General features: G+C 33.9%; 1 protein-coding gene and 1 non-coding gene across 3 annotated transcripts in view; both read left to right on the top strand.

The window, feature by feature from the left end:
• Positions 1-9,276: 9,276 nt before the first annotated feature.
• LOC100649617 (glucose dehydrogenase [FAD, quinone]) overlaps positions 9,277-20,130 on the top strand; it is a 31,111-nt gene continuing 20,257 nt past the window's right edge. Inside the window, exon 1 of one of the 2 annotated variants that reach the window (XM_048411223.1) lies at positions 9,277-9,403. The gene's annotated coding sequence lies outside the window, so the exon portion shown is untranslated. The remainder of the gene's footprint in view (positions 9,404-20,130) is intronic. The other variant, XM_048411224.1, reaches the window with a different exon arrangement.
• LOC125386251 lies at positions 17,767-17,873 on the top strand. The gene has a single exon (XR_007226226.1). It is a non-coding gene; the product is annotated as a U6atac minor spliceosomal RNA (small nuclear RNA).

Here is a 20,130-nt window from a genome sequence, read left to right as displayed (position 1 = left end):
CGGAAAATCAAAGTACATATTTAATTTTTTTCTTCAAAATTAATTAGTTAAATAAGATAAAAAATAATTCTGTTTCTTTAAGAAAGTTTTGGATTAAATTGTTTCAAAATCTCAAAAATTGTCTTTTCCTCCTTTTTCTTCTTTTATTTTTTTGTCATAAAATTATAATAATTGTAAAGCGAGGATCATTGTACTAAAAACGATTTAAACGCTGCAGCAATCTAATATGTCTCATTTTTTTTTAATGTACATATATACAGTGGAATAGTTATTTATTTTATTATTATTATTTAATTTGTACTTTACAATTTGTCCGGCTGGACATTCGGTAAAATTTTCTAGTTTAATTGCTAAATAACATATGGATAGCTACCCCCAGTGGAATACCATCTTTTCTATTTTACAATTATATCTGTAAATAATAACTTAAATTATTTTAACAATAAATTAGTATTAAAAATAATGACTTTAATATTGATAATGAGAATCGTGAAATTAGCAATATCCTACTACATATTAAACACGATAAATTTGGATTAAATATTGTATACTATTACAAGTTACCAGATCCAAATTAATGTTAGTTTACGTTAAAACAGATACACAGGTAGTAGCTTACATCTTTCCCTGTCTTTCATACGATAAGCTGAATGAAATAAAAGTTAAAGTACCTATCGAACTAATAGTTTTTCGACATACATAAGTAGACTAATAATTATTTACAGAGGACGTCGAGCCGCATCGATTAATCATTAACGCATTATCACTTTTTGGGCAGAAGACGTGAATGTCCGCTTGTGTTTACCAAACGTTAATGTCCGCGGTTGTGAATCGTCGTCTTTTTGTTATGAAATGTCAACAAGAAATATGAATCATCGTCTTTTATTTATGAAACGTGAATTCACCCTTCTTGTTCATAAAGTTTTCAGTTGTATCGAGCATCGTTAAGGGTGATAAACGTCTTTTATAAATTGTTTTAGTTATCGTATATGACGATAATATTCCTAAAAATACTCGTTTCACACTTATGAAGTACGTTCCGACGCAATTTCAGAATCGAGGCTACACAGGTATGCAGAATCATGCGAATCCACAATTTATTTACTTCCAGATATAAACGCAGCCACGTACGTGCGGTGGCGTACGGCCCGTAACGTGTTAAAGGTACACAATTTTCAAAAAATTCAAAAAAGCAAAGTCAACACCTTCGCATGACATTTACGCGTGCACCCACAAAAAAACTAATAACATTAGAATATGCTTCCCTTGAAGCCATTCAACTTTTCTTTGAAACATTTTTCGATATAGTTAATAATATAGAAAATATTTCGATTTAAACTCGTAGGTGTCTCATATGGAGTTTCTTCATGAGAAATTCATTGCTTTCTTTCTGACTTATCGTATAATACAATGTACTCGCCTTTTATGTTTACTGGCAATTTTCTTCAGAATCTCCATATGCGTTTCTTGGGTCTCATGTTCTGTCTTTAATGTTCATTCGGTGAATGCAATTCAGTCAGTTACAGTTTGATTGGAATCCATTTGTCACGTTTAGTAGACATTTTTCCAATTCTGTGTTCGAGGACAAATCGTGATACCGCACTACATGTACCTACATTCATGAGGGCATTTATAAAATCTTGGAAAATTGAAAAAAAAATTGGAAAACTGATTGGGAAATGACCAAAATTATTATAATTATTAAATTATTATTATACTATTATATCATTAAGTGTACTATAGTATTAAATATATCTTAAATGTACTATAGTGTGTTATATTATATCATTATACTACATCAATATACGATGTATTGTATTATATTAACATTTTTATGAGAAATACAAATAAATCATTTTTAAATAATTTGTTATTTAATTTAATTATTCTTCTATTTGGTCATAATAAATTTTTAAACTTGAAATTCGTGAATTTTTATAATGTAATCACACTCGCTCCCAAAATTGTTTCTGCTTTAAACATTTCGTCAGAGAGACATCTATATCGTGGTAAGTTTATCATTGTAGTAAATAAAAAAAGTCTCCTGACGGAAGCAGATGCTGTTAGTATACACAATCTCATATTTTAATAAAAACCTCCTATGTAACGTTATTGACTTTTCGCGATACGCCGGAGGATGGGATGATAGAGTTCTCAACAAATGGTCTACACCAACCTACACCACCTACAGTCAACAAATGGTTTAGACTATATGTAATTCAACAATTTCGTTCGGGAAAAATTTCCGATAAATTTTTTAAAATGCTCTTAACCAATGAAAGGTCGAACAGATTTTACTGTTAAAACAGCTTATGGTTTACCTAACGTTCGACAACAATTTGCTTTTTGAATTAGCGAGTGGTCGACAGCTCGTTACGGAATTCAGCTTCTGTTTAATAACAAAATGGGGTCGTTAGAATTGCGCTCGCAACAAATTTCTGAGGAGATAAATTACTATGAATAACGATAAATTATCCTAGGTCACGTTAAAATGTATCTCGACCAAATTTCGATCAATAAAGATCTGTTATAGTTCGATTATATAATATTTTTCATTACTTCTACGTTCAGTCACATCGATCACATTTGATTGACTTTTCTGCTTTCTGTCCCTCTATTGATATTTTGATATTGAACAACAATACACTCCCTCTCCCCATAAATGTAAGTCGGTCAGTGGCACTAATATTAAGTTTATGAATCTACCGGACGCTGTCACTGTCATTTTCGAAAATTAATATTCTCATCGAGTTTGCCTTTATACATTACCAAGGATTAGTAAATTTCTAGACTCTGTTCCTTTACTGCCAACATGTATGTATGTACATATTATTAGAATCGGTATGCTTTCCAAGCTTATTACCTGTTACGGTCACTGTTGGGAATATATAGAATTTATTACACGACGTCAATTAAATAATAATTACAATGTAATTCTCTTCCTTAGAAAATTCATCTATCAAATCATCTATCAAAAAATCATCTATCAAAAAATTTCGATTTCATACAAACGTTCACTCGATACTTTGCATTTCACACGTACTTTTACATTCACACGCAACTCACGTCCGTTACGCGTTATCTATTTTTTCTCAAATTATAGTTATCATTATTTTTATATATTTATATATATTATCTATTAGTGCACATATTCTGTTTTCGCTGTAATCGTGCACATTTCAACGTAGCCATCCCTCGTATCGCCATAAGATGTTATAGGCAACCACGCTGCCTTGCGACATCGACATAAATCCAGAAGATTTACGCCCCTCGCTGATTCGACGTCCCTTTGGTACTGTCTTTTCGCGAACGTGTGAACACTAAAAAAGGGTTGCACATAACTCCAGTAAATTCTGCATTCGGTCGACTTAAAAACTATATTCATGAATGGAAAAAATTGGCACAATATCCGACGATTTCAGTGTAATTAAGCGGTTACGAAATACCTTTCCATTCTCAAGTTTTTCGTAATTACAGAAAGCCAAATAGAATGAATTAGTAAGTCAAGGTGCTATTTTTGAACGTACTTTTTCCCAGAATCAATTTATTTCGGATATATTTTTAACATCTAAATTTGCGGGAGGTTACCGACTAATTTTAAACCCAAAAAAGTTAAACGAGTTCATTAATATCAAATTAGAGATCCAGCGAGTAGCATCAAAATTCTCATCAAAAGTGCTGAGTATTTTATGAGTACAGTCAGCCTTAAACACGTCTATTAATATTAATTCCCATAACAAAGTTGAACTAAATTCTTCAGATTTGATTTTAACAACATGTTATAAGTTCAATCGTCTACCGTTTGGATTAAGCATGGCTTATCATCATTCGTTTTTACGAAAATACTGAAATATTTCCGGTCGTACTTAAGAAATAAAGGTATTCGTTTCGTGATATATTTAGACGAATTTTTAATTCTAGAAGCGACTTCTTCAAAGCGACTAGATTTGATCATAAATTTCGAGAAAAGTGTATATACGCAAAAATTAATGAAGAGATTTTTAAATATTAAAACCTACAAGATTCGAACTTTGCGGAATTTATTGGATATTTGGTATCGTGTTGACCCGCTGAAAAATACAGTCATGTGCGCACAAAAAGATTAGAACGTGAAAAATATTTAACTCTAGAGTTGATCGATAATGACTATGATAGAAATATGAAATTGTCAGGTTTGAATTCGGACTTACAATGCTGGTTTGGAAATATTTCTTGCGCACATGGATCCTCGAAATTTACAGAATTTTCAGTCAAAATTGATTCCGATTTCTCCTTATCTGAATAGGCTGCAGCTTATCGATATGAGAGATCTCATGGTTTTTGGACGGAAGAGGAACGTGAATTGCCAACAAGTGATCTCGAGTTAAAGGCAGCCTGTCTTGGGTCACAATGTTTTATTAATGACTTGAGAAACTGCAATACTTTACTACGACTTGATTACATCAGCTATCATTGAGCCACCGTTACATTATTATGTTAATAGAATGGGGGCAGTTCATTTTCAGAATATCAATAATCTATCGCGTTTAATTTAATCTTGGTATGAAGAGAGAGATATTTGCATTTACGCTTCATATATAAGTTCCGGAGAAAATACAGAAGTTGACAGAGAATCTCGTAGACTAGATAAAGTTTTAACAAATATCGGAAATTGTCTTGATAAGTCCGAGATCGATTTATTTACTAATCGTACAAACACAAAATGTAAGCGCTATCTATGTCTCATGGTTTAAAGGTGCGAATACTTGTACGATAGAGACACTCGCATTAAATTTTTTTTTTTTATTTATTTATTTATTAAAATTCACAATTTGTCCAATTTGGACATTTGGTGGAATTTTTTAACAGTTAAATTAGCATGTTGGTGGCTACCCCCAGACTCGCATTAAATTGAAGTAACTTTTTTACGCGTTTTCTCCATTTCTTATGATTTTAAGGACAATGGGAATTATTGTAATCCCGGGCTGGCATGAAAGAGCCGTTAATTTTTACGTCAAGCAGTAAATTAATCTTTTCGAGTAGGAATCTCCATTTATCACGGCGGAAACTTTCTCTGGTTTCCACGATGTTATTTTGAAGGCTTCGGTCCAAGAAGTGCTTCCAAAAAACATTAGAAATTATATCTTCTTTGAGTGATTCTTCATACAAGCAGTATGATGAAGCCTTAAGCTTTGACTACGAATCAGTCGCAAGGCGTGCATTTTTAAGAAAGTATATTCGAATAATCAAAATATAGAATTCCACTACATTAAAACAATATTATTTACTTGTTTGCATTCTGCGTTCAATTGTTAGTGTATATACGTAAAATTTAACACTAACATTAAGCTTTTTTCACGATATGTTTAATAATCTAGTAAAGTGTGGCGCAATTTGAAACATTCGCGACGTGTCTCACTTCTTCTGTTATATTTTCTACACATTACATATTTGCGCCGTACGTTTTTCCGAATTGCTGCATGTTTTACGTATGCAGACGTAAAATGCCTTTGTGTCAAACGAAAAGACTCATTATCATCACTTCTATCGTTTGATTTGTATTCATGTATTCTACATGAGAAATATATGTATATGTATTATAAATATATGTATTATGCGACATTTTAAACTTTTTCTGCTAGAATTCAGACTGTAAAAAATCTGTTAGACTTTGTCAACCACACCCATTGTGCTGTTGTAATCAATTATACATTGTAGTTTATTTATTTTTTCTTCTGTTAGGCAATGTATCTTGTTTGTATCGATCATATTGGAACAATGATAGGAAGTGTGGAAATCATCCACACTTTCCTTTTGTCCATCCATTTCGACGCTAATATATTTTTTGTCTTTGTTTATGTTTTTATCCAATTCCGGTATACCCAATCTGTTTCTTCTTACCGTTCCATATGCGTTGGTTAAGTTTTTATGTAATTCGAGAGACAAACTGGTACTACTGTACAAATTATCGGTCATGAGTGTGTGACCTTTTCCAAGATATGGTTCAAAAAGTGTCATTACTGTTTATGTAGTAACTGAAACGGGTCTAGAGCAAAGACAAGTAAAAGATGTTTTATTTATTAATAAGTTGATATAGTTTGTGTTACGACCGTTCGCGGAGAGACGCGGTCGCTAGGAAAACGCGTCAGCGAGAGGCGTAACTTCTCGCTACGATTCTGTTAATCGACGCCGCGAAATAGTCGTTCCCCTGTTTTGGTTGAGATAACAGAGGTGGTTCAACTGAATGTAACACTGTATTAACAGGTTAATATAAAATAATATATTTAATAATAGTGTGGTGAATGTGGTACAGAAAATTGCCTCAATGCTTTACGATATCTCTCGATGTAATCGGTTTGAATTTGATCGTCAGACCTCTCGATGTGTAACGTTCGACTCGTCAGAAGGAACTGCTCGTCTTTCGATGATTCCTTTGTCTTATTTTGAAGACGACCCCCCACTATGCTCGATAATCTCTCTTTTATTAGAAGCAGAAGCAGAAGCAGAATATGACGAAAAAATAAGAAGATTTTTCAAATGTGTAGCGAAGATAAGACTATGGAATTCAAACCAGGCATATAACCAGGTATAAAGTCTAAAAATAGTCCTTAATTTTCTAGCTCTTTTAGCTAATTCAAATGATCCTTTATCTTCAGAAATATTATCCTTGAAAACAATTACTCTACTTGCCTTGATCGCTGATCACCGTATTCGGATTTTATCAGATTACAGACTTATAAAGCTCGAGAATGGACCGATGATGGAGATAGAGATGTGGCGGCCTTGGCGACAATGTATATCGCCGAAGTGCCTAATGAGTCATCTGTATCCTAACGGTCCTTCCACCGAATGTCCTAGAAGTGTGACAACGGTCACGTACGCCTACAGGGTAGTGGGGATATTGAGGGATGACAAACAAAGAAGAAACAGATGTTACCGAAAGTCAAATTGTAAGAGCTTCAGTCTTGAAAAGTCACGGCTGGAGCTCAGAACAAAATCGCAGTCAGTGTAAATTCAGAAATAAATTCTCTTGTTTTTTTGTTATCTTAATTTTTTCTTTTCGTTCGAGCCTCCTGCTTTTTATTTTACGTGACACGTACATCGATGATTTTCTTATAGCATGGGACGACGAAAGTCAACATCGCGAACATTTGAAAATTCTGTTCAACCGCCTCAATAATTACGGCGTCGTGATAAACCCCACGAAATGCAAATTCGGCGTGCACGAAATTACTTTCCTCGGGTACTCGGTAAACTTCGACGGAATTAAGCCGCCGCCCGAACGCGTCGAAGCGATTATAAAATTGTCGAAACCCGCGAACGCTAAGCAACTACGTAGGTACCTCGGTATGATAAACTTCTACCGACGTTTTATACCGAGGGCCACAAAAACACTCAAACCGCTCAATGACTTGTTAAAAGGCGCGAAAAAGGGCAACGCGCCCATAGAGTGGTCGGAACAGTCGGAAAACAGCTAATTTCGTAATTCAATATAATCATTTCTATAATGTAAAAGTAAAATTAAGAATAGTTTTAAAAAATGCAATATTATAATGTATTTCTGTAAAATAAAGCACGTCGAATATAATTGCACGATTTTTGTCACACGGAACATTTACATTGATTCTTACGTATTTTTCGATGATGAATTCGAATCTGCAATCAGATTCGTTCCACTACCCATACCTTCTATGTAATAATGCTATAATAATCGGATTATATATAAAGCAAATAATAATTTTATTTAATTGCCCAGGGCTGATCTTGCGACCGATCGAGAGGTGTCTTTGCGTGTATAATATGAGAGTGTAAAACCCAAGAGGGCATTCCGTGTTCACATGCCCTTAAAAATCCATTTACCGAACTCTCGTCTGGGGTTTTCCCGGGAAATCTTGGAGATGTAACTGACAAATACGTTGAGCGATTTCATCAGAACATTTCATATATGGAGAGACGATAGCACACCAAGTGGAGTGCTGATATGCTGGTTGATTGTAGCTGGATACTCAAATGGGATGTCTTTCGAGCAACATATTCCAGGAAATCAGTAATTCTGACATTTTACGCAATGTTCCGCGATTTTCAAATATGTAGCATTATACGAATTACTAAATAATGATGCTGTATGGCACACAAAAATCAGGCGTGATGGGAACAGAGATTCCATATAGGAGTTCAGCATACGAAATGCTACTGGAAACACATATTAAATTGTACGTGATAAAAGGAAGTAAAATTTTGTAGGCCAGTGTTATTATCAAGTGTACTATTACGTCATGGTTTCTTTGCAGAAATAGCGAAAGATGTGAAGATTGCTTATCTTAAGAGTAACGAAAACAATGGTTCAGTATTTCCGATATCAGTTCTTCAACTCTTAAGTACGACGCGCCACTATAGTGGCCCACTCTACTGATTCATTCGCTCACCATTTGAACTAAACGATCTTTTTCATTTGTCTTGTTTCATACTTTTCTTGTCCTCGCAATGTTTTATAACAGTTAAGAATATACAGACAGAATATATAGTCTTTGTTTTTGATACGCCAATGTCAGATATCAATTATTGCTTTCCGTTAAAATAAATATACCATTATTAGATGCTTTTTTTAACATGTCGATCCGTAGCCTTATAATTTTTTAGAATCTTTAGCCTCAAAATGTCGCGTCAAAATAGAAAACGAAGAGCAATTTGGAAAACACTATCGCGCAATATGTGTGAAAATTGTGACGTGGCTCTATGTGTCGTACCGTGCTTTAAGATATATCACACTCAATTGTATTATTAATTGTTAAAATAAATTATTGAAGTTAAAGTATGTGCATCGTATCTTTAAGAAAAATTACACTTTAATTATCAAAAACATCGTTCCAATGTGCTTGAGTAGAGAACAGCATTGCAGTGCTGTATGGTTTACGCGTACTTCGCGTCAAACTCTGCCGTACAAAGAAACAGCTCTGCGCAAAATTCAGCCGTACGTAAGAGGTTAAACGTATATTCTTCATAAACTTGATACTTGACAAACAGAGTGTACATGTAACTTGCATATTGTTTGTCAAGTCATTCACAAACCATCGAACATCGTGTAATTCATACTCATCAAATATGATAGAATGTACATGTAACTTGCATATTATCATGTTTGATGAGTATGAATTACACGATGTTCGATGGTTTGTGAATGAAGAAACTTTTTCCGGCGGTCACGAGATGGTTTCATGTCAGTCTTTAATATATGTTTCGAAACGGTGGCTAGCAATAGAAGCGAGGTTTTGCTAAGCTTACGTAATGCTACTTAACGCAGCTTTGAAACAAGGTTACAAGCGTCTCGATGCTGATACCGCAGTATCTAGTGTTTTTGAGCATTTGGATCAGTGAACATTCCGGGTTGTAGATCACAGTACATTTTACTAATGTTTCTCTTGTTGTAAGTAATAACTCACATTTAATAATTAATTAAAGATTAATTAATCATATCGCATTCATGAAGTACTTTTTAAGAGATATTGCAGATGTGCATTATTGTAAAAATAATACAAGATAAGAAATTAAATTAAATTTAAATGACAAATTCTACTTTCAAGTATTCAAATTTAAGATATTATGAAACTTATAAAATATGTACGAGCTTCACATAAAAATAGCTTTTATTTGCAAAACGTCTTGAATGTTGTTAATTGAAATAATAAATTTTCATACATTTAATGCCTTTGCAATACCACTTTATTTATTCATTATCTAACTAAAATTTACGTCATTTATTCTGCCAGCTGTAAATTAAAAGTTTTTGTAATCCACGTATAATCTTTAATCATCCTTATTTTGCTTAAAGGTTAGTGATAAGTACTAACTACTTACTTTAATTGAAAAAGAAAGCCGATCGATCGGCTTTTCATTAAAACGATTGGAGAGGTGACTTCGTGCCAATACAATTAAAGAAATTACACAGTAGATACCACGCAACAAAATTGTATGAAAAGTATTTAAAGTATTTTACTGTTTTAAAAAGTATTTTAAACAGAAAGAGTAACTATAAAAGGAAGATACTTTTGAGAAAATCTTTTATTATTGTTCTAAGAAATATTCAGCACGAAATTTTTGGAAATTTTTCTTGAAAAAACCTTGTGTAGTAATGTCACCAAAAATTTAATGAAATTAACACGAAAATATTGGTCCCCTAGTAGCGCAAATGGCTTACATTTTATTCCGCTGAATCTTTCTCCTATTCTTCTCACAAAATTAATCGACACTATAATCTGAAAATTGTATGCATGTATTATATTATAAGTCATTTTCCGTAGAAGTTTATACAATCGTATAAAACATATTAAAAAAATAATAGTGCGTCTTCCGTTTGCCAAGAAAAAGGTATTCTTAATTTCGAGTTACATTATTTCAATTATTACTATTAAAATAATTAAAACGTGTTGTTTTATTTCATACTTCTTCTTCTTCTTTCTTTACGTTTTACGTCGCATCGACTACGAGGTCATTAGCTGGTCAATGTTGGGTCAACTATTTGAAATAATTATGAAATAACTTGTTCTTTGGAAGTATATTTCCAGTAATATTATTTCAGAGATGCTCAGATCTGACGTATATTCGCATTCTTCTATTTTTGCTGTTTATACCATGAAATATCACAGTTTCTTCTTTTTGCATGATTTTGACGATTATTTCTTGTGCCACATTTGAAATAAAAAACAATAACAAAATAATTCCTTCTATTAAATTGCTGTTATTTCAAACGAATCGGTATTAATTATATTTTCAAATAACAATATTAAAAATGCTATGATACGAGATAAGATGAAACATTTCAGATAGTAATTTCTTATCTTAATTCCAAATACAATTTGCCAAGTCTGATCGATACTCGCGTATGGGCATATGACTTAATAATTGTATAGAAACCTCGAGTCAGAGTCTCCATTGATATACCAGTTTGCTTGGTAGCCGTTGTCCTACAGAAATGCTAAACTCGTGTCGTTATCTGTGGCCTCCATGATCGAATCGTGCAAATTGCTTCCTTCACAAGGTTGTAAATCTCGAGCTGACCTTGCTAGTACACAATTCTATCACGATTGTTGACTGCCATATTAATATTGGTTGTAAACGGAGAGTAAGTGAATAATGCTCGGTAGTCAGCTATGTGTGTTTGGTTCCCAACAATGGAGTATATGCATCGTTGTCTCTGTCCAAATACTAGTTGTTGGCGCTTTTGGCGTTGTTGGCGTCGGAATAAATTAAAATCAAGCAATCCAACGTCAAATCGGCATACTTATACAGAAATATAAAGGACAGAGTATATATGGAACAACCACTAAGATTTATAACCGACGGTAACAAAGTAAACGAGCTAGAAAAACGCATATATGGATTGCCTTAAACTGGATACTATTGGATATTATATTACGCAATTTGAAGGAGAATAGTGTGCATATAAATTAAGGGACAGATGCAGCCGATCGTTGGAATATACGTAGCTGACTTGTTATAGCAACAAATGATAAGGTAGTTGAAGAACTCGTATCAAAATTGATATAGCACTTTGAGTTAACGGAATCGGAAGAAAATAATTCCTTAAATATAAAAATTATAAAAAATAAGGATGCGATATAATTATTGGAAATATTATACAAAGAAAAAATTTTAAGGAGATACCGCTTAGAAAGTTGCAATTCAGTAAAATAGCCAATAAGAAAATGTGCCCATGACAGAGATTTAGATGCATATGAGGTTCGCCGAAGCCGGTGTCACGTAAAATAAAAAAAGAAATCGAAGGTGAACATAAAAAATAAAAAAAGAGAGAATTTATTAGGCTAACATTACATTAATGACAGTTTACTTCCGAACTCTAGCTGTGACTTTCCAAGTCTGAAGCTCTTACAACTCGGTCGCATCCCTACACAAGTGGTTATCTTATGAAGTAGGGAGGACCCCCGGGTGTTTGGTCTGGGCCCTGGACCCCCCTGCTACCGCGTGCGCTCCCTTGCCATCTGGTGGGTGTCCGTCATTAACCCATCGGTTTTTTAGTGTGTCGGTCGTGACACCGGATAAGACCGAATACCAAAAGTTACTGAGACCATTAATCTACTCGATTGGTAACTATGTGATTCCGGATTTTGTCAATACCACCTAATGACAAAATCCGCAATGACTTAGTTGCCAAGCCAATATATGGCTATCGGAACGAGACCTGATATTTTTTATACGTCAAGTAAACTGTCAAAATATAATCAGAATTCAAAAGCAGTACATTTGACCGCTGTGAAAAGGGTATGTAGATACCTGAAGAGAACGAAAGAGTAGAGATTAGAATGCGACCGTCTAGAATTGCAATTGGCAATCAGTAGACGCCAGTTGGATGGAGAAAAAATTAAAATTGTAGAAAGAAAGAGAGAGAAAAAAGATTAGACAAGATCAAGTCGTGCTTTATTCGTTCTACAATGGAATATGTTTGCAGGACAACAATGAATATTTCAGTAATAGCATTTTACAATTAATTTAAAGATGTCTAATACAAACATTGGGATTGTAATATATCGTAATAGTAAAGTAATTAAGAAATATGATAAATACAGGCGTGGAGGATTGGTCGTGAATATTGACAAAGAAAGCCAAATAAGATTGTAGCCGTTCGTCAGGTATATTTAAAATAAATAAATATACGTGTACAGAGTCCTTGATACAGTATAAAACTCGTTATCGTTCGTCGCGGAGATACTCGTTAATCTCGATATAGACCGTTCGACATTTCGTAGCTAATCGACTTATACTCTCTCGCTCGCGATCGCGTCCGTATATTTATACTGGTTGGGGGAGAGCCGGAAAATTTAAATTCGTCGTTCGCTTGACGGTTGCACGTAGCGGCGACATTGTTTTGCCCGGAGTTTATTTGCTTTTACATTACTCATAATCTAACGGTCTTGACACTCCGAGGCAAAACAACGTGATTCGAAATGTCCTCTGACTCATGTGCCGCTACACAGGCGTGTATGTATAAGTAACATTTTGTATGTAAATTAATTTTTAAGAAATGAACAGGTGCTATATTTTAACCTTTCAGTTTCGACAAAGAAGATAATTCTTTTAAGAAATTTTGTAGAAATTAAAGTCAGAAAATAAAATAAAAAAATATACAACTTTCTATTAATTTTCAAAGTCATTTTAAAAACAATTACAAATAACATATGAGTTATATGAATGGAAAGAGTTACGTCAGAACCATTATCCACGATAAAACCTTATTTATTTAGTATCAATTCAAATTTTTCTTATAGAAAAGAAATGACACGTGAAAGTATTTAACGCAAAGATTTTAATTAAAAATTTTCATGCTATTGACCATTCATTTGCGTACACGTTCGAACGTCCCTTGTGATAGGCTCTTCTTATCATTTTATTTACATCATTTTTAAGAATATAAGTAAAACTAACGTAAAAAAAATTAGTTATTGGTATACTACTTGTAGCAGACTGCAGTAAAGTATATAGAATAATTCAATACAAAGTAAAGAATTATATATATGTCGGAGATGAAAGAACACCGGAACTCCTCCTTGGATTCGCGGGAATACCGCAACTCTGTAACTTAGATTAAACAAATGCCGCTCCGATTATTCGAGATTTATGATCATGAGCTTGGGCTCGAGGCGACAATCAGTCGCCGAACGTAGCCGCGGTCAAAGGGATGAACGTTTTATCTAACAAAGGCACAGAGTAACTCTATACCTCTCCTTAAAAGAAATAGTCGTAGCGATACGTGGCAGTAAATACTTCAATAGTTTCTATCCCGCGGCCCGCCACACGCAGATTTTGTCCTCCGGGTAAGATGATCGCCAGGTGTCGGCATGCCTTTGTGGCGTATGTTTAGCTAACGTGAGGACCCGCTATAGATCTTAAGATTTAGTCAAGCGAAGTCCGTCAAATAGACTTTGTTGCAACTACGGGAAGATAGGAGAAACCTATCTTCCACGAGCGTTGCCCCCCGTCAACAACCTCCCCTCAAGGGCGGCCAGCATCTCTTTCAAAACGCCGATATGGAGATCGACCAATTAGCAACAGCGCTAATTTCCCTCTCCTTTGGAACGAAAGCTTTCTTTGACGAATCCGAGGATCTCATATCCTTAGACCCACCCAATATAGTTTTCCTCGACGACATCGTCGAGACGGAGAGTCATTCTTTCGTACGATCTCATCGACGAATGACAGTGCCACCTTACAACCAGTGAATACCTCACATCTAGTTAACAAAGAGTTAGACTTGAACTGTGCGAGAACATACGTTTACCATCCCGTGATCGCGGATTCGTTTCGAACCTAAGGTCATTATCACTAGTGCTACGAGTGCTTAATCTTGTTAATAAGCCCGTGCTAATAAACTCTCCATTGTATCACGACAATGGCTAATTCTAATGAAAATTCATTAAACGCCCATCTCCATAATCCTGACTTCAATCCGACATATATTTATTAAAATTTTGCGTATTTTTTTAAATTACAGTCCTGAACTATAAATAATTATCTGTAAATTCAAATCCAAGCCTAAAATAACATTTTTTTCCAAACTGTCTCTTCCCCAAATCTTATTTGTAACACCATTTTACTTACAATAATTTGCCTAACTTCTTCAAACTACCATGGATTTTTTTTATTAATTGTACTTTCAATCGAATAACTTTAATATATCATATACTTTTGTTATAATGTACGAAATAATTATAATTTATCAACAAACGTCATTATAAATATTATTCTAAACATCATAAGGAATCATTATAAACATCAGTTCTTTTTATAAGTGCAATTATGAACTACATATAAGTTTTGGATCTGTATATTACTACATTTTATATGTAGAAAACCGAAAAGTTTACCTTTTAAATATATGCATATAAAAATAAATATTATTTATAATAATATTTATACGTATAGGGTAGTAGTTAAGCTAATCGTTTTATAGTGTGGAGGCTTAGCCGCGGATAGATAGTGCGAAATAATGAGAGCAAATTATTGCTGTCACAGCTCGTTATATGTATTTCAAATAATCAAGTAGATGTACATACGACAAGTAATTCGGGATAGGTACTCGATATAATTATTGCGGAGATACCCGTTAGTGCCGTTGATTTCTGTCAATACTCGCTCGATACTGTACTATATTTTCCTTGGTCCGCGAACGTGTCTGTTTATTTATACTAGTCGGGGGAGAGTCGGAAAACTCGAATTTGTTCTAACCCGACGGTTGCATGTAGCGGCGACATTGTTCTGCCCGGAGTTTACATTACTTGTATTCTAACGGTCTTGATACTCCGGGACAAAACGACAACGTGATTTGATTTGTCCTCTAAATCATGTGCCGGTACAATAGGATGTCTATATTTGTTTCATATTCATTAAGCAATAAGCTGCGCAACCTAGCTGAGCGATAAAATGTGTGTATATTCAGGTATTTGAAAGTTCTTCGATAAAATGAGAAGCTATAAATTAGAGAAGTAAAGAGAAAAATGTAATGGCAAGAAATTGAAAAGATAAGAAAAATAACATGTGTAGTAATCTAAATAATCTACGATATAATACTATGTTGATTGATCTCTTCATCATTATTTTTAACATTAAATCATATAAATATTAAAACATCTCTGCAAGATATACCCAAGTCAGCTCTTCTCTGGAACTCCCATTAGATCACTCACTTGTAGCAACAAGTAATTCAACAATTATTGAAAACCAATTAGAACTACTTACAACTAACTCACAAATTATCAGTGCTTTCGGGAAGCTTTAAACATCTCAAGATCGACTTCAGTACCGTTAAGAACCAATGAAGATTTTGACGCAGGTATGGAATATTTGAATAGCAGCATAATAAATGCGATCTGTTCTACTACACCTGATGAAGAATCCGTAAGCAAACAGGACTCTCCAGATTTCATAAAAAGGAAAATTACAGAAAGACATAAGCTCAGAAGAAAATCGCAAAGCAATAAAGAAGCAAGAGAAAACGTAGGTTAAGAAAGCAACGAGAAAAGTGGAAACCATCCTTCAGAAATTCAAAAACAACTGTTTCCAGAAGTATCCAAGGAACTTGTCTCTTACAGCAAACTGTAACTATTCTCTTTGATAGATATTTAAGAAATTCACTTGTTCATCGTAAATTATTTCTGCAATCCATTTGTCGCAAGGAAGACACAGGACTCCACACAGATAAAGCTAACTTAGTTGTGCATTAGCCGATGTATTTAAGTCATTTTCTTCTATTGAAATCGGCAGGTACGCAGAAAAATATAAGGAAGGAACGACAACACATCCAAACCAACTGACTGCCGAAGCGAGCAAAACTCTCATAGAAAGAAGACAGAAAGAAAACATACCATTGACCTCACTAAAGAAATAAAATAGTCAAACTCGAAGAAGGTATCCCGCTGGGGAATGCCATCTAAATGTTATTTAACAATTAAGCTAGAAAAATTTACCAAATGTCTAGCTGGACAAATTGTAAAGTACAAATTAAATAATAATAAAAAAAACACTTTCTTCTGTTAACGAAGCAGAAATATTTGTATATCTATAAATCATATTTGTGATGACAGATGAAATTTTTGTAAATCACCTTTCTAGATATCACTTCCTATAAAATCATTTACAACCTCAGAGGTCAAAGAAATGATCCATTACCATTTCAACCCCCTAAAAGCACCCGGACACGATATGATAAGTAAATAAAACGATCAAGGGAGTGTCCTGAATTAGAATGTTCTAAAACAGCGTCTTTCTGCGATTTTTTTTAGAAGGGAAAGAAAGAAATGAATTTGTTGAATTTTGAGGTATGATTTTATATATATTTAACGAATAGAAACAAATTTTTTTAAAATAAAAATTACAACAGAATTCTAAGCCTATTTCACGGGCTGCAGTTTTCAATCGGCGGGAAAGATCCACTTCGTAATTCTTGACTGTAACAAAAAACCAAAAAAGGATTAAATTATTACATATCTTTCTAATAATCTAAATCTAAATCTTGAGGTTAAAATCTTCTGTTACAAATTATTAATTAGACCTTTTTATAACTTATGCTAATTCTATATATTATAATATCTCTGCCAGTGCGATGGAAAATGCACGGCTAGGCATCTTGAAAATAAATGCATTAGAAGAGGCAGGAATTCTTTTAGAACGGCCTTCTCTTACTACAAGAAATATAATAGCAGCAAAAATATATTATTAAGAGCTTCATAATAGATTTAATAATAATGATTTAATTAAGGGAATTACTTGCCTTTACCCCTTATATCTTGAGAGGGCTATGAAAAATGTATATATCCTTCAAGAGGCTAATTAGAATACTTCCTATGATATACATCGCCACATTAAGAATCAAATACTTTCCAATTAGCTACAAGCTCGGCGGGGCAGCCAGCTACGCTCGTTGAAGCCCAGAACTGAAGACGAACGTCGCGAGTTCGAATCCCTCGTCATTTATAACACGATAAATTCGAATTAACAAGGAGAAAATACTCCAAATTTCTCCTAAAATACAACAGCAAGGCAGCCCCTTACCTTGCGTGTTGGTTGGTGTACTTTCTGGGAGTGCACTTTTAAGGTCGCTTGGTATCGAGCACCTCAGGGGCCCGAAGGGGGATCACCCGCCCGGTCTATGTCCCGCCCGTGGAGGTTTTAGCCGGTAAGAATCCGGCACTACCTTCTACCCACCACCCCCACCTCACAAGGGTTAGGTAGTAGGTTGTCTATGAAGATTTCCTCCACGTAAAAAAAAAAAAAATTTTTTTGTAGTATAAAAGGAGAGACATTTAGCGCTCCCCTAAACAAGGATGTAACACATATATAAATGGTAAGGCACTGTCGCCTTTCGGTGGCACTTACCAGATTTTTTTGGAGAGACCGCGGAGAGCTTCCGCTATTCTTTCGAATGACGCGGGACGTATATATCTGAGTTAGTTGCATTACTTGAAAAATGTACTTATTTTAGTTTTTACTCTGTTATATGAGGTTCTATGTATTTACATTATTTTAATATTTTATTGCAAAATATAAAGTTACTTATATATATCTATGGTACAATCACATTTCCAACAATTTTTATTTACTTTAACTTTATTGAGAAGTGATATTTAAGCTTAGGCATAAGGATAATACACATAATAAAGACTGTTTAGTTTTAAAAAATTAAGAAAACGTTTTATTATTCAATTTTATATAATACCTAACACCCACATAATTACCCATTAAATTTAAACATTTATCATAATTCACAAGTTTTAAAACCATCTTGCCGTAGTCGTTCACTGCCAGACCATTTAACACGATAAGTATTACGCGAATGTTACATGTTTTGCCATTGAAACCGCAATAAATAAACATTTAATTTTTGCACAATATCATGTTATATTTGCATACTTTTTCTCTAACAATATTATTTGAATCATCCACATTGTTGGAAACTTGTTCAGTTCATGGAAATTTTTTTACTTTGATCAGTAAGAAAAATTTAGCAAGCGGTGGATCACCGATGACTATCTCAGCAGTCAACATATCAACCAATTGTTGACTGCAGACTGTTAAGCTGCAATTGATCTTTTGCAAAACGCTTTCCAACTAGGAACTTTTCAAGCTTATGAATATAAATGAATATAATATAATTCATTTATGAATTATCAAAGTATGATTTTTCCTTAGTATCAGCTTTCTTTGTACAATCCTCGGAGATACGGTAAATCAAAGTTGTTGGTTTTATAACGTGAAATTTTTAAACCAAAATTGAAAAGAACTTTTTGTTTCAGTATCGATTTGTAATCCTTTTCTTTCAATGTTGGTAGCTGTCTGACGTGCTCTAAATTTATATACATTCTGATCTCATTTATCTTCTTTATTTCACTATCTACACTTAAAATAAAGGGGAACACAAAATCCATATATTTTTCCATTTGTCCCAAGGAAATAGTTATGTATAAAGCGAGATCAGGCACCAGTTTTTAAAAAATAAACTTTGAAGATTCCTGCAAAAAGATCCGTTGCATTTTCTTGCTATAAATTACGATATTACCAACTGCTATTTCTTTGTCGTCAGCACCGTTTATGCGATGCACATTTATGGCATAGGATCGGAATATTGTGTTTTACTTAATTAGTATGCTTATTTCTATATCTAACGTTTCTATATTTATATAGTTCTATATCTTAACGTTTGTTGATCATTATAAACCGAGGATTCGTTGAAGAAGAAGAATACATTCTGGTCAGTGTTAGGTATGAAATTGCAATTTTTTAATTCCTTTTTTCTCTTTCCACCGAAATTTTTAGTGACATAATGCAAGATTAGACACGTCCTCACAAGGCATTTACACATTGTTAAAACTAATTAACCAAATTTTATTAAATCCAAGCTCATATTAAATATGAACTTGGCTAATAAAAACTGGCCAAAGTCATTCTACTTTTTTTTTTATTTATTTCTTAAAATTCACAATTAGTCCAATTTGCACATTAGGTCGAATTTTTTAGCAGTTATATTAACATGTTGGTGGCTACCCCAAGCGGGGTACCATCCTCGCGTTTGCTAGGTTATATCCTTTGTGAGGTCTGCTGGGTGCTTCCTTCTTAGCCTTCTGTCCATGTTTATGGTTTTGATCGTTTCCGCAGCCAGCCGGTTTGAGTGTGTTTCTATTCTTGATTTGTATTTTTCTGCGTATCTGCTAATTTCTTCCTTGATCGTTGGGATTCCCAGGTCCCTCCGTATGTCATCATTTCTAACGGACCATGGTGAGTTTACTATCGTTCCAAGAATTTTAGCTTGCATTGTCTCTATTTTGTTTATATGGCTCATTGTTTTTGTCCCCCATAATGGGGGTATTCCGTACGTCCAGATTTGTTTTATGATCGTTTTATATATTTTTAATTTATTTTCTATGCTTAATTTGGATTTTCGACTTGTTAGCCAATGCATGTGTTAGCCAATGTCTCCTTGCTGTTTGTATTTTGTCTATTATTGATTTAGTATGCTGTTTCCATGGGAGTTGTGTATCTAAGTGGAATTCTTCTGTGCACTCCCTCGTGTAGCTCAATATTTTTTCTATTAATTGTTTATTAGATTGCTTATATCAAATGTAATTACCATGTAATTATTCGCATTCT

Source organism: Bombus terrestris, chromosome 13, assembly GCF_910591885.1.
Source record: "Bombus terrestris chromosome 13, iyBomTerr1.2, whole genome shotgun sequence".
NCBI lineage: Eukaryota > Metazoa > Arthropoda > Insecta > Hymenoptera > Apidae > Bombus > Bombus terrestris.
This window is presented reverse-complemented; position numbering and strand designations above follow the sequence as displayed.